The sequence below is a fragment of the Molossus molossus genome, unplaced genomic scaffold, assembly GCF_014108415.1.
Source record: "Molossus molossus isolate mMolMol1 unplaced genomic scaffold, mMolMol1.p scaffold_m16_p_16, whole genome shotgun sequence".
In the NCBI taxonomy this organism is placed as follows: Eukaryota; Metazoa; Chordata; class Mammalia; order Chiroptera; family Molossidae; genus Molossus; species Molossus molossus.
The window spans coordinates 13,884,559-13,899,188 of record NW_023425351.1 but is presented as its reverse complement, the minus strand read 5'-3'; the positions used below and the strand labels follow the sequence as shown (position 1 = coordinate 13,899,188).

At 36.8% G+C, this 14,630-nt stretch overlaps 2 pseudogenes; both read left to right on the top strand.

Moving 5' to 3' along the window:
• The first annotated feature begins 1,153 nt into the window (after positions 1–1,153).
• On the top strand, positions 1,154–3,391 carry LOC118631863 (annotated as a pseudogene).
• A 4,372-nt stretch (positions 3,392–7,763) lies between these two features.
• Positions 7,764–8,230, top strand: LOC118631801 (annotated as a pseudogene).
• Positions 8,231–14,630: the final 6,400 nt, after the last annotated feature.

Sequence of the window (14,630 nt, the reverse complement as noted above, 5' to 3'; positions counted from 1 at the left end):
AGCTTTTGGAAGTTAAAATTATAATTACATACATGAAAAAAATCATTAGAAAAATTGATAAAGACACAGGTAGAGGAAAAGTGAGAGATCGAAAGAAAGCAAGACAATTGGAGAATCAATCTGGGAAGTCTAATATTCAAATAATAGAAGTTCCAGAGATACAAGATGTGGAAACAGGAGAAAACTGTTGACAAACAATTTAGGAAACAAAAGTTTCCAGGTTGAAAAGATGTAGTTGTTGCCCAGACAACAAATTAAAACAAACCAAAAAAAAGGCACAGTACCAAAAAATTTTAGAACATTAGGGACATTGAAAAAAACCTAAAAGATTCCAAAAATTAAAAAACAAAAAACTGAAACATACAAAAAAGATCACATACAAAAATAAGGATCCTAAAAACACTAGAGACAACTACTTCCAAAATTCTGAGGGAAAATCATTTCCAACTTAGAATTCTAGACTCAGCCATGCTATCCACTAAATGTACATGCTGGCTAAAGATGTTTCAAGACTGTCTAGGTCTAAAAAAGTTTACTCCTATGCACCCTTTCTCAGGAAACTACTTGGTATTCTACCAAAGCAACTGTATAAGCTAAAAAAGAAAAACAAAACAGAGTATCCAGGAAATAGACACAACTCAATAGAGAGGCAAAGAGAATCTCCAAGGACAATCGTGATTGAAGGTAACAAGCTGTCAATTGTGCAGGTCTCAAGACTCAAAGAAGACAAGACTAATGAATACCTGCATTTTAATGGATTGAAATGATATTCCACAATTTGAGGAGAGTATGGGATTAACTTGATGAATACAGGAAAAAAACCAAAGCAAATGAAACAAAAAGTTTATTAACTTTAGGTGACACAAAAAGATGGGCAACACAAGAAAAGAAAATATTGTATAACAAATGGTTCCATTCAAATAGCCTTGTATAGTAGCTACAATAACATAACATTGTATGCTGCTATGTCAACCTAACCAAAGGGAAGGATGAATGGAGAGGAATTGTGACTATAGGTACTGGGGATAGGAGTGAAATAAAACTAAATCCTAATCTTCCAAAGAGAAAGTCAATAGATAATGCCTAAAACTTTTAAAAAATCAATTAGTGTCCACATAAGTATGTTATTGAGAGTACAGATTTAGATGCCAAAATGAACAGCCAAAGGGAGTTGAAAGTGGTCGCAAGACTCCACAGGTTGGTGTGGCATCTTTGAGGCGTTGGGGGGGGGGGGGGGGACGATTATTCTAGTGCAACTATTTGACTCTTTAACTACTGTTCATATATAACTTATAAAATTTAAACTAAATTTAAAAAATGAAAATGAGTGTGCAGTGGGTCTCAGGAGAAGGTGAATGATAGAGATATATTTTAATGTGCTTTTCCTATGAAATAAATTTTAAGAAATAATATCAAAGTGATTAAGCTAAATATTATTTTTTATTACTTTGATACATGTGAGTCAACTCACTAGGTGAACTCCATATTTCTTTAAAACAGAATATAAAACAGTACAGATTCCCTCAAATGAGAAAAAGCCAGAAGAGGAAACAAGCTACCCATTCAGCTAAGGAAAGCAGAAGCAGCTGAGAAGGACTAAACTAAAACAAGACAGCTTCCTGAACACTGCTGAATAGGGCATCAAATTACAAAGAGGGAAAACCTACAGGTCTGTGGAATAATAGAGTGCAGCCAGAAGAAATTTAAAGGGAAAGGAGAGCAAAATTTGACAGAATAATAGCAGTGAAAGCCAGAAGCAAGTCCCCTTACAGAGGAATCAAGTTACAGAATTCCGTGACTTCAGAAATGGAAGTAGATTTCCCCCCTTTAAGGAATGGTGAATCACATTAGAACACTTTGTACAATTAGTCTGACATACATTTGTCAAACACTGAGTAATCTTTACATCCTTAAGAAATTTAGATTCTGCCACAATCTGAAGAATAAACTCTTTTTTTAAGGACAGGAAGACAAATTGTTTTCTCCTCTATTCTGCAAAATGAATATGATGATGAAAATGTGACAATGGTCACACTGGTCTACTGTGGGTAAATCATACAACTATCGTTGTCTATGGAGTGTATCTTTCCATAATTATTTCAAAATTTCCTGCTATTGTAATTTGAGCCTGATAACCCATCACTAGGACAATTCTGTTTCTGTGATAGAGTCCACTGAATTCAAGTGTTAGTATGCAATTGTTTTAGGATCTTCTCTTCTGGCTTTCTTGCTGTCCATGTTTTTGGCTATTTTGGTACTCATTAGTACTTCCACTAAGATATTAGGAAAGAAAATGATGGAAAAGCATTCAACAATTTATTTTTCTATATTTTAACAGGTCCACTATCCAGTATTGACTTTAATTAGATTTGAGGACTACTTTTAGATTTAATTTATTTGTATTCTCTCCACCCTCTCTATTTTATAGATTCCTCCTTAGGCAATAAAAATTCAATTTTAAAGAGATGGGTATTTTTGGCACGATGCCACATGCCAACCAGCCCTGGGAATCACAGAGCTCATGGAGGAGAGTGTCAAGTATTATATCATCGAGAATGTGGACCTAGCGGTGGCCAGTTCTATTCAGAGGGTCTTCATTGCTGAAGTGCCTATTGTAGTCACTGACTGGGCTCAAATTGATGTCAATTCCTCAGTTTTTCAGGAAGAGTTCATCTCTTACAGGCTTGGATTAATCCCCCTCACTAGTGATGACACTGGACAAGCTACAGTACTCCCAGGACTGCACATGTGAAGAGTTCTGACCCAAGTGCTCAGTGGAGTTCACTTTCTTTTCTTTTTCTTTTCTTTTTTGGTATGTGCCCGTAGCGGGAACCGAACCCGGGACTCTCTGGTCCGCAGGCTGACGCTCCAACTGCTGAGCCAAACCGGCCGGGGCTGGAGTTCACTTTCTATGTGCCATACACAAAGACCAGACTCCTCGTGTCACCTCTTGAGACATCATCTCCAACAGCCCCCGGGGTCATTCCAGTGACCTCCTGGAACTGAGATAATGACCCCAATGACTCGTGCAGCAGGATGACATTCTCATCTTCAAGCTGTGAAAGGCCAGGATCAAGACTTTGTGCCTATGCCAAAATGAGCTTTGGCAAGGAGCATGCTAAGTGGAACCTGACTGCAGGGACACACAGTGTACCCCAAGCCAGAGGAATGGCTAAAAAGTGAGTACTCGGAACTGAATAAGGATGAGTCACAGGCTCCCTACTACCCCAGTGGCAAGCCGGAGAGGTTTTACTAGAATGTGGATTCTTGTGCCCCCCTGCCCTTGGAAACCCTCGTCCTCTCAGCCTTCTCGGGATTGAAGAAGAGGCTTAGTGACTTACAGACCCACTTAGGCCAGGATATCCAGAGTGACGTCCTCACCATAAACTAGCTGCAGCTTTCCTGCTTCAGCAAAAAGGGATCTGAGCTGGTAGCTGTTTTCAGGTATCTCCAGAGACTTCCAGCTTCTGGGGTCTGGACAGCTGTTACTTCAACTTCTTGGCAAGCTATCAGTACCAACTAGAGAGGTGGCAGTGGGGAAGGGTCGGCCCATCCCAGCCTCACTTGGTCGCAGATAGACTGCCAGGGGTGCCACTGGTATTTGAGGCAGGAAAGTCTTTTATTGGACATTCAGCATCCCTGGCCCTGCCTGCTAATTGCCAGTAGTCTCCCCATAACCCAGACCTCCTTTCCCCCATTTCCTAATCTGCCTGTAGGGGTTCTACTGCTTCCCTGTTTAAAAACAAAACAAAACACTGAGCTGGACCCTCCTCTCTTGGTCATTTCAGCTCTTTACTTTCTGTCCAAAAGTTGGATTTTTTACAGTTGTGCCTTAGGTTTCTGGTATTGGAATTGAGTGCTAGAACCCTCATTCAGGCTGCCTACAAACTCAGTCCCTGCCCAGGGCCTGCCTACTGATACTTCACTCAAATTCCCAAGTGTCCCTAATTTGAAAACCCTTTGAGTCTGGTGTTAGATCCTGGCTTCTTCCCCCACCAATAAACTCTGTATTTCATTCTCTTTAAAAAATTAAAATATAACCCAGCCATTGTAGCTCAGTAGTTGAGCATCAACCCATGCACCAAGAGGTCGCCGGTTCTATTCCTGGTCAGGGCACATGCCCAGGTTGTGGGCCAAATCCCCAGTAGGGGGTGTGCAGGAGGTGGACAATCGATGTTCTCTCTCGTGGATAGTTTTATCTCTCGCTCCCTCTCCCTTCCTCTCTCTCTAAAATCAATAAAGAAAAAAAATTAAAATATAAATAAATAAATAGTTGTTGTTTTTTATTTTTTAATTCTTTAATGAGAGTCCCAGAGGTACACCTGTAGTAGGAACTCATAACTTCAGGCCTCAGTGAGGGTCGTGGGAGTGCCTGATCAGGATCTTATTTAAACCAAGCCCCAAAACAAACAAACAAACCCCAACCAAAACAAAAAATAAATAAATAAAATAAACCAAGTCTCAACGGCTTCAGGGAAAGGATCACTAAGTACTTGGGCTAATAGTTGGCCCCCACCCACAATCACTCCACCTCTCCTGATCAAAAAGATAAAAAGGCATCCAGACGATAATGGCTTCTACTTAACTGAGGAGGAGCTGTTCCAGTGGAAAGGGAATCTATCCTGAAAAGAATGTAAGGGCAAAATAGCCTAGGTTACCCTAGGGACTGAAGGAGGGGATCTTTTGAGGTACTTTCCAGAAAAATTACCAGTGGGGCGGGTGGAGGGTTATATGAACAATTGAAATCAGAACAACTGAAATGAAAGAGGCACAAGGGGGCTCACATCTTTCCCCTGGTTCTGCAGACGGGTAAGATGTCCCAGCAGACAGCGGGGCAGCAGCCCTTGAGGAGCTGTCAGGACACTACAAAGGGACTGGCAGTTAGTATTTCCAAGCAGAGGGAAGGAGGAGGAGAACTGCTACCTCTCTAGTTGGTACCATTTTCCCTGACTGCAGCTTGGGTTGCTATACACTGAGGGAAGAGGCTGAGCTCAGTGGTTCTTCTGTCTGGGACAGTCAAGGAAACCAGGGTGAATATGTCATGCTTCCTGTTTTCAAGGAACTTTAGCCTACCACCAACAGTTCTACTAAAACTATATGTTTTCTAAAATAAATACCTTACATACCATATACCCAAATTATTTCCAGATGGATTAAAGAGCGTCTGTAAAACTGGAAGGAAATTGATTTGAATAGTTAATACAAATTGGAAGGAGGAAGGAATTTCTAACCTTTTATAAAAACAGTGGAACAACTATAAAGGAGATTGCCATATTTCATTACATAAAAAGTATAACTTCTGGATATCAAAATATAAATAAAAAGAAAAATTTGTTCAAAATGTGACTGACAACAGGTTATTTTTCTATAAAGAACATATACAAATAAAAATAAAAAGTCATCATGCACTAATAGAGAAATGGACAAAAATCTTTTTTAAAAAATTTTTACCTGAGAATATGATTTTTTATTTTTTATTTTTATTGATTTAAGAGAGAGAGAGAGAGAGAAGCATGGGTGTGAGAAACATCAATCAGCTACCTCCCATACTCACTTGACCAAAATTCGAACCTGCAACCCAGGTTTGTGCCCTGACTGGGAATCGAACCCACAAACTTTTGGTATTCAGGACAATGCTCCAACCAACTGAGTCCTCAGGCCAGGGCAAGAAATGGACAAAAATCTCAAAAAGTCAATTCATGATAAAGAAAATGAATGTAGGAAACAAATAAGAGAAATAGGAAAATGTTACCTCATCAGTACTTGAAGACTGCAAATTAAAAATACACACATTCACAAGATTCTTAATGCTAATGAGGCTGTGGTAAAATGATCTTCCAGATATCGCTGATGACAATACAGATTAGTACAACTTTTTGGAAATCAATTGCAGTTTGGCAATGTATATCAACAACCTCAAAAATAATTATATTCACTGACTCAGTACTTACGCTTCTGGAAATCCAACCTAGGAAAAAATCATTTTAATTAACAGAATGTTCACTAAGAGCCATTTATTCTGGAAAAAATTTTGAAATAAGATAAATGTCCAAAATGGTTAATTCACAATGTTATAATGATTTTCACAACATAGAAATACTACACTGCCTTGTTAAGTGAATGGGAAAGAATACAAAATTATATCAGTTTGATTATAACTTTTTAAAGTAAACACATTTTTCTTAAAACACACAAAGACTGAAAATAAAGTTTTGTTTGTCTGGGTGTGGGGACTGTAGATATTTCTTTTGTTTATTTTTTGAAACTTGTCTTATTTTCTAATTTCTAAAAAATTCTTTATAATGTAAATACTTATTTTAAAACAAATAGCCACAAAAATCATTTGCATTGCTATACATTAACAATGAACAATCTGAAAAGGAAATGTAAAAATTTCATTTACAGTAGTATCAGAAATTAAAGAAGACACAAATGGAATAACATCTAATGGTCACAAATTGGAAGACTTTAATATTGAATGTCCCAACTACCCAAAGCAATCTACAAATTCAACACAATCCCTATCAAATTTCAATGGCAATTTTTCAGAAATAGAAAAATTCATCCTAAAATTCATATGGAATTTCAAGGGACCTCGAAGAGCCAAAACAATTTTTATTTGTTTGTTTTTATTGATTTATTTTTGTTACAGATGTTTCTCCTTTCTCTCCCATTGACACCCTCCTCCCAATCCTGCTCCCCTCCCCCCAGCATTGTTGTCTATGTCCACAGTTACACATACATGCATATAAGTTCTGTGGTTTATCTCTTCCCTGCCCCCATTCCCCTCTTCTAAGGTCAGACGGTACCTTACTTCTATGTCTCTGGGTCTATTTTGTTCATCAGCTTGATATTGGTCTTCCTCAGATTGGCTGGTTTCGCTTAGGATAGTACTCTCCAGGTCCCTCCATGTTGTCTCAAAGGATAAAAGATCTTTCCCGAAACAATTCTGGAAAAGGAGAATGATGTTGAAGGCCTCATACCTCCTGATTTAAAATCCGTTACAAAGCCATAGTAATCAAACCGTGTGGTACTGGCATAAAGATAGACAGACCAATTGGACAGAATAGAGAGCCCAGAAATAAACACTCACATATATGGCAAATGATCTTTGACAAGGAGGTCAAGACCATTCAATGGGGAAAGGATAGTCTCTTCAGCAAATGGTTCTGGGAAACTGTATCTACATGCAAGAAAATAAAGTTGGACCCTTATCTTATACTATATGCAAAAATTAACTCAAAATGGATTAAAGACCTAAATATAAAACCCAAAACTATAAAAGCCCTAGAAGAAAATATAAGAAATAACTTTCATGATATTGTACTTGGCAATGATTTCTTGGATATGATACCAAAGCCACACCCAACAAAAGCAAAAATGGACAATGGAACTCCAAAGTTTAAAAATATCCGTACATCAAAGGAAACAAAGTGAAAAGACAATCTAGGGAAAAATAGAAAAGGCAACCCTAGGAAATGAAAAAAAAATATTTGCAAATCATATATCTAATAATGAGTTAATATCCAGAATATATTTAAAAACTCAATTGCTAAAGATAAATAACATGATTAGAAAAGGGGCAATGAACGTGAATACATATTTCCCCCAAAGAAGATATACTAATGGCCAAAAAGCATATGAAAAGATGCTTAACATCACTAATCAGAGAAATGCAAATTGAAAACAAAATGAGACATCACCTAACACCCCCATTAGGATACCATGAAAAACAACAACAACAAACACCTTTTTTTACGAAGATGGCACCAAAAGCAAAGAAGGAAGCCCCTGCCCCTTCAAAGCCAAAGCCAAAGCCAAGGCTTTGAAGGCAAACAAAGCAGTGCTGAAAAGTGTCCACAGCTGCACAAAAAAAGAAGATCCGCACAGCACCCACCTTCTGATGGTGGCGGACACTGAGGCTCCAAAGGCAGCCTAAATATCCTCAGAAGAGCTCACCCAGAAGAAACAGGTTTGACCACTATGCCATCATCAGATTCCCCCTAACTAACAAGCCAGCCATGAAGAAGAGAGAAGGCAACAATACACTTGTGTTCATTGTGGATGTCAGGCCAACAAGCACCAGTTCAAACAGGCTGTGAAGAAATTCTATGACCCTGAGGTGGCCAAGGTCAACACCCTGATCAGGCCTGATGGAGAGAAGGCATATGTTCAACTGGCTCTTGACTATGATGCTTTGGATGTTGCCAACAAAATTGGGATCGTCTAAACCGATTCTAAATATAAAAAATTTACACTGTTAAAAAAACAACAACAGAAAATAACAAGTGTTGATGAGGATGTGGAGAAATTGGAAACTTTGTACACTATTATGGGATTGGTAAATGTTGCAGACATTACGGAAAACAGTATAGAGGTTCCTCAAAATTTTCTAAGTAGAATTATCATATGATCCAGCAATTCCACTTCTAGTATATCCAAAATAATTGAAAGAAGGGTCTTGAAGACATATTTGCACAGCAATGTTCATTGCAGCAATAGTCACAATAGTAAAGAGGTGGAAATAACCCAAATGTCTATGAACAGATGAATGGATAAATAGATAAACAAAATGTGGTATATACATACAATGGAATACTAGAAAGGAAATCCTGCAATATGCTACAACATGGATGAAGCTTAAGGAAATTATGTTAAGTGAAATATACCAGTCAAAAAGACAAATACTGTAAAATTCAACTTATAAGAGGACCCAAGGTTGTCAAATTCATAGAATCAAAGTAGAATGGCGATTAACAGGGACTTGGGGAGGAAGGAAAGGGGAGTTGTGTTTAATGGGTATAGAGTTTCAGATATTCAATATGAAAAAGCTCTGAGATCATTTCACAGCAATATGATATGGGTAACACTACTGACTTGTACACTTAACACTGGTTAAAATAGTACATTTTTATCACAATAAAAAATTAAGAAGTCAAAAAATAAAATCAATGTCTTATTGAGTATATACCCACAGGATCCCAATTAAAGTAAGTTTTTCAGAGTAGTCTCCACTTTAAACCACTCTAATGCTGTCTTGAAACATTTCATATCAAGGTTACTTACTCTACTTTATGAAATTAGTGGTCTGTTTTATGAAATCAGTGGTCAATTCTGTCTTAATTGTTGTTTTAATAACAGATTTATTAAGATATAATTCACATATAATACAATTCACCTATTTAAAGTTGTGCAACCATCATCAAATTCAATGTTAGAATATTTTCACCAACCCCCAAAATCTCTGTACCCATTAGTAGTCACTCTACTTTCTCTCCCATCTCCGCCATTAGGTAATCACTGATCTACTTTCTATCTCTATAGAATTGCTTAGTGTTGACATTTTGTATAAATAGAATCACATTCTATGTAGTAGCTTGTGACTGATTTCTTTCACTTAGCCTTATGTTTTCAAGGGTCATTCCTTTGTAATATGTATCAGTATTTAGTTGCTGTTTATCGCCAAATAGCATTCAATTGTATAGATATACATTTTATTTGTCTGTTCACCAGTGGAAGGACATTTGGGTTGTTTCCACTTTGGGCTATTATGAATAATTCTTCTACGGACATTCACATACAATTTTTTTGTGGATACATGTTTTCATGTCGCTAGGTCATATACCTAAGAGTGGAATTGCTAGGTCATATGGTAACTCTATTTTTATCCTTTTGAAGAATTGACAAACTTTTTTCCAAATCAGCTGAACATTTTGTATTCCCATCAGCAGTGTATGAGGGTTCCCAATTTCTCCACATTATCACCAGTATTTGTTATTAACTGTCTTTTTAATTGTAGCCATTCTAGTGTGTATAAAGTGGTATTTAATTATGGTTTTGATTTTTGTTTCTTTGATAGCTAATTATGTTGAGCATCTTTTCATGTGCTTATTGGCCATTTGTATGTCTTTAAGAAATTTCTATTTAGATTCTTCACTTATATTTTAATTGGGTTATTTGTCTTTTATTATTGAATTATAAAACTTCTTTATATATTCTATATACAAATTCCTTATCGGATATATGATTTACAAATATTTTCTTCCATAATATGGGCTGTCTTTTATTTTCTTGGTGTCCTTTGTTGAACTAAAGTGTTTAATTTTGATAAAGTCCAGTTTATCCTTTTTCCTTTTTTTGCACATGCTTTTGCTGTCTTATCTCTAAAACCAGTGCCAAATTCAAGGTCACAAAGACTTATGTTCTCTTCTAAAAGTTTTAAGTTTTAGTTCCTATATTTAGGTCTTACATCCATTTTGAATTAATTTTTGTATATGGTGTGAGTTAGAGGTCCACCTTCATTCTTTTGCATATAGCCAGTTGTCCCAGCACCATTCATTGAAACTCTCTTCCTTTCCCCCACTGAGGTGTTTTGGCACCCTTTTCAAAAATGAGTTGTTTATAAATGTGAGGGCTTATTTCACACTCTTAATTTTATTCCATTGAATTATATGTTAGATGGCAGTCCTTATGCCAGGACTACACTGTCCTGATTACTGTTATTTTGTAGCAAGCTTTCAGGAAGCATGAGTTCTCCAACTTTGTTTTGCTTTTTCAAGGTTTTTTAAAGTTCCTATTTATACTGAACTCTTATTATCATTTCTATTTTCTCTATTCAAAATTGTTTTTGAATTTCCATATGAGTTTTAGGAGTAGCTTAACAATTCTGTAAAGAAGCCAAGTGGCATTTTGGAATGGATTGCATTGAATCTGTATATCAGTTTGGGGAATATTGATAACTTGACAGTATTAAGTATTCCAGCCCTGTCAGTGTGGCTCAGTGGATTGAGCGTTGTCCCATGGACTGAGAGTTCCCAGTTGCTTCCTGATCAGGGCACATGCCCAGGTTTCAGGCTGGATCCTCAGTGGGGGGCATGCAGGAGACAGCCAATCAATATATCTTCCTCACATCGATATTTCTCTTCTCCCATTTCTCTCTCTCTCTAAAAAAAATCAATACAAATATATTTTTAAAAAAGTATTCCAACCTGTGAATATGGACTATATTTCTATTTATTTAGGTCTTTTTAAATTTCTTTTTTAAATGTTTTGTAGTTTCAGAGTATATGTTTTGGACTTCTTCTTTTGTTACATTTATTCCAAAGTATTTTATCCTTTTTGATATTATTATAAACAAAATTGTTTTCTTAATTTCATTTTTGGATTGTTCATTGCTTCAGTTTAGAAATACAATTGATTTTCATACACTGATCTTGTATCTTGCAATATTGCTGGACTCATTAATTAGGTCTAATAGGGTTTTTGTGCGGTGGGGGTTATTGGTTTGTTTGGCTTTTGTTTTTTGCAGATTCTTTAGGATTTTTCATATACAAGATAATGTCATCTGAAACTAGAGAAAGTTTTACTTCTTTCCAATCTGGATAACTTTTACTTTGTTTTCTTGCCTAATTGCCCTGACTAGAACCTCCAGTACTATGTTAGATAGAAATCATAATGTTTCTTGTCCTGTTTCTGATCTTAGGGGGAGAATTTTCAGTCTTTCACTATTAAGTAGGATGTCAGTTGTGGGTTTTTCAAAGTAGCTCTTTACCATGTTGAGAAAGTTCCCTTCTAATCCTAGTTTGTTAAGTGTTTTTATTATGAACAGGTGTTGAATTTTGTCAAATGCTTTTTTCTATGTCTTCTATTGGGGTCCTTTTCCTCAGTCTCCTTCCAAGTGCTGAGTGCCCAGGGCTTTGTCCTGAGCCCTCTTCTCTGTCTGTATTCTCATGATTTCATCTAGTCCCATGATCATCTCCATGCTAATGTGTTTCCAACTGATATTTCCAGCCCTGATCTCTTCTTTGTGCTCAGAGCAATATCCTGCTGCCTCCTCCATGTCTTCATTTTCTATTGACAACTCATACTTCACTTGATTCAAAAAGTGATTGTTTTCCACTCCTTTCCAAGTCTTCTTTTGTTTAGTTAATGTACCCCTTTAAGCCAAAAATTAGCAGTCATCTTAATTCTTTTTCCTCCATCCTCCAAATCCAATCCTGTTCTTTCTACTTCAAAAATGAATCCTAGCCCTGGCCGGTTTGGCTCAGCAGTTAGAGCTACAGCCTGTGGACCAATGAGTTGTGGGTACATGTCTAGGGCCTATACCTTGGTTGTGGTTTGTCTCTGGCCCTGGTTGGGATCATGCAACCAGTCAATGTGTCCCTCTCACATTGATGTTTCTCTTCCTCCCTCTCTCCCTCCCGCTCTAACTGAAGATAAATACAAAAATGTCCTCAGATTTTTGAGGATAAAAAAAAATTTTCTATTGCCTTCTCATTTCATTCTAATGAAACCCAAATCCTTATCATGACCTAAAAGACCCACCATGATCTGGGCCTTGACAACCTCAGACCTCACCTCTTGCCCCTCTCTCAGTCGCCATGCACAGACACACCATCTGTCATTGTATCCTATAATATGACAAGCTTCTTCCTGCTTCAAGGAATGGCTGGCTCTTTGTCATCATTCAGATTTCAGTTCAAACGTTTTCTGTCTTGAATATTCTACTTTAAAAAGCAACAATTACACCTGACTCCCTCAATACTCTCTATTCTGTACCGTTTAACTTTTATTTTCTATAAAGAAATAAATATCATGATATGCAACCATTCTATTTACTTTCTTACCTTTCTAAAATATAATCCATCTTCATCCACTATGTAATTTAGTGAATAATATGATGAATGTAAGTAAGCTCCTTGAGAGAAAACATGGCCTCAACAGCATCTGACCCCAAGTAGTACCTGACATATAATAAATACTCAACTGATACTTGTTGAAGAAATGAATGAATAAATAGGATATGTGAGAAATATAAAATTATAAAGACAGAGTATCTTTCCTGAAATGATGTGTAGTTTAGAAAAAGAAATGTATATTTATTCATTAAAAATTGTTCTGAATGTCTAGTATGTAGCAAGCATTTTGCTAGTTACGAGTTGGGAACACAAATCTGTCCCATTGTCTTTGTCTTAGTGCAGGCTCCAATCATCACTGGCTTTAATTTCTAAAATCATCTCAAAATGTTTCTTTTACTGAACATTTTCAAACATATGCAAAAGTAAAGAGATCATTATTAGTCAATTCTCAGACTTAACAGTTATCACAGCTTTGCCAAATATGTTTCAAGTTATGTTTTCCCCCACTTATTTCTTTGCTGAAGTATCTTAAAGCAAACACGACAGTCATGCCATTCTATTTCTACTTTATTTATTTATTTATTTTTATTCCTCACCCAAGGATATTTTTCTATTTATCATCACATGGAGTGGGAGGGAGAGAGAGAGAGACGGAGAGAAACATTGATGTGATAGAGCCACATCTACTGGTTGTCTCCGTGTCACACGACCTGACCAGGGCTGGGACAAACCGCAACCAAGGTATGTGCTGTTGACTGGAATCGAACCTGTGACTCATTGGTCCATGGGCTGACGCTCTAACCACTGAGCAAAATTGGACAGGGTATTTCTACATCCTTTAGTAAACATCTCTAAATATATGGATATTTTCTTACATAACCATAATGCCATCATCATCTTTAATTAACAATTTCTTACTAATATCTAGTCACCTGTTAACAATACAATTTTCCTAATAGCCTCAAAAATATGTTTTATTTGAATCAGGATACAAACAAGTGTTCTTTTAATCTAGAGTGCTTGTTTGCTTATTTGCAGAAACCAGTTCCATTTTTCTATAGAATGTCTCACATACTGGATTTGCCTTTCAGCTTTCTTGTGGCATCTCTTTCTATTATCATCATATTGTCTGTAAGTGCAATTTAGTTTTACAGCCTTGACTAAATTCAGGTTCAACTTCTGGGGAAAGAATACTTCACATGTGGTCCTGGGTACACATTACTTTTCCTGTCTGTAGTAATACTAAGATGCAGTGGGTTCAGTAAGTCTGTCCATCGTAAAGTTCCCCTCGCCCTTTCTTTCATGTAATGGTTCCATCCCTTACATGCTTCCTTATTCAATTATTTAATTAGGAATTGTAAAATGATGTTATCCTACTTTTCTCATTCCTATCATTTATTATTTGGAATTCTTCTGTCTAAAAAAGAAACACTGCCACATAAAATAGAACTATTTTATGGAAATCCATTATGTACAAGAAAGTCAAAGTAGTGTGGAGAAAAGGGGACTCTAGTACACTGCTGGTGGGAATGCAGACTGGTATAGCCACTATGGAAAACAATATGGTGTTACTTCAAAAAATTAAAAATTGAACTTCCATTTGACCCAGTGATCCCACTCCTAGGAATATACCCTAAGAAGCCTGAAACACCAATCAGAAAGAATATGTACCCCCTTGTTTATAGCAGCACTATTTACAATAGCTAAGATTTGAAAACAGCCCAAGTGTCCATCAGTAGACGAATGGATAAAAAAGCGGTGGTACATATACACAATGCAGTACTATGCAGCTGTAAAAAAGAAAGATCTCTTATCCTTTGAAACTACATGGAGGGACCTGGAAAGTATTATCCTAAGCGAAACAAGCCAAACAGAGAAGACAATATCATATGATCTCACTTATTTGTGGAATATAATGAACATAACAGTCTGAGCAATGGGGTAGTCCCAGATATGTGGAAGTGGGGTACAGACTGACAATCCTGAGAAGAG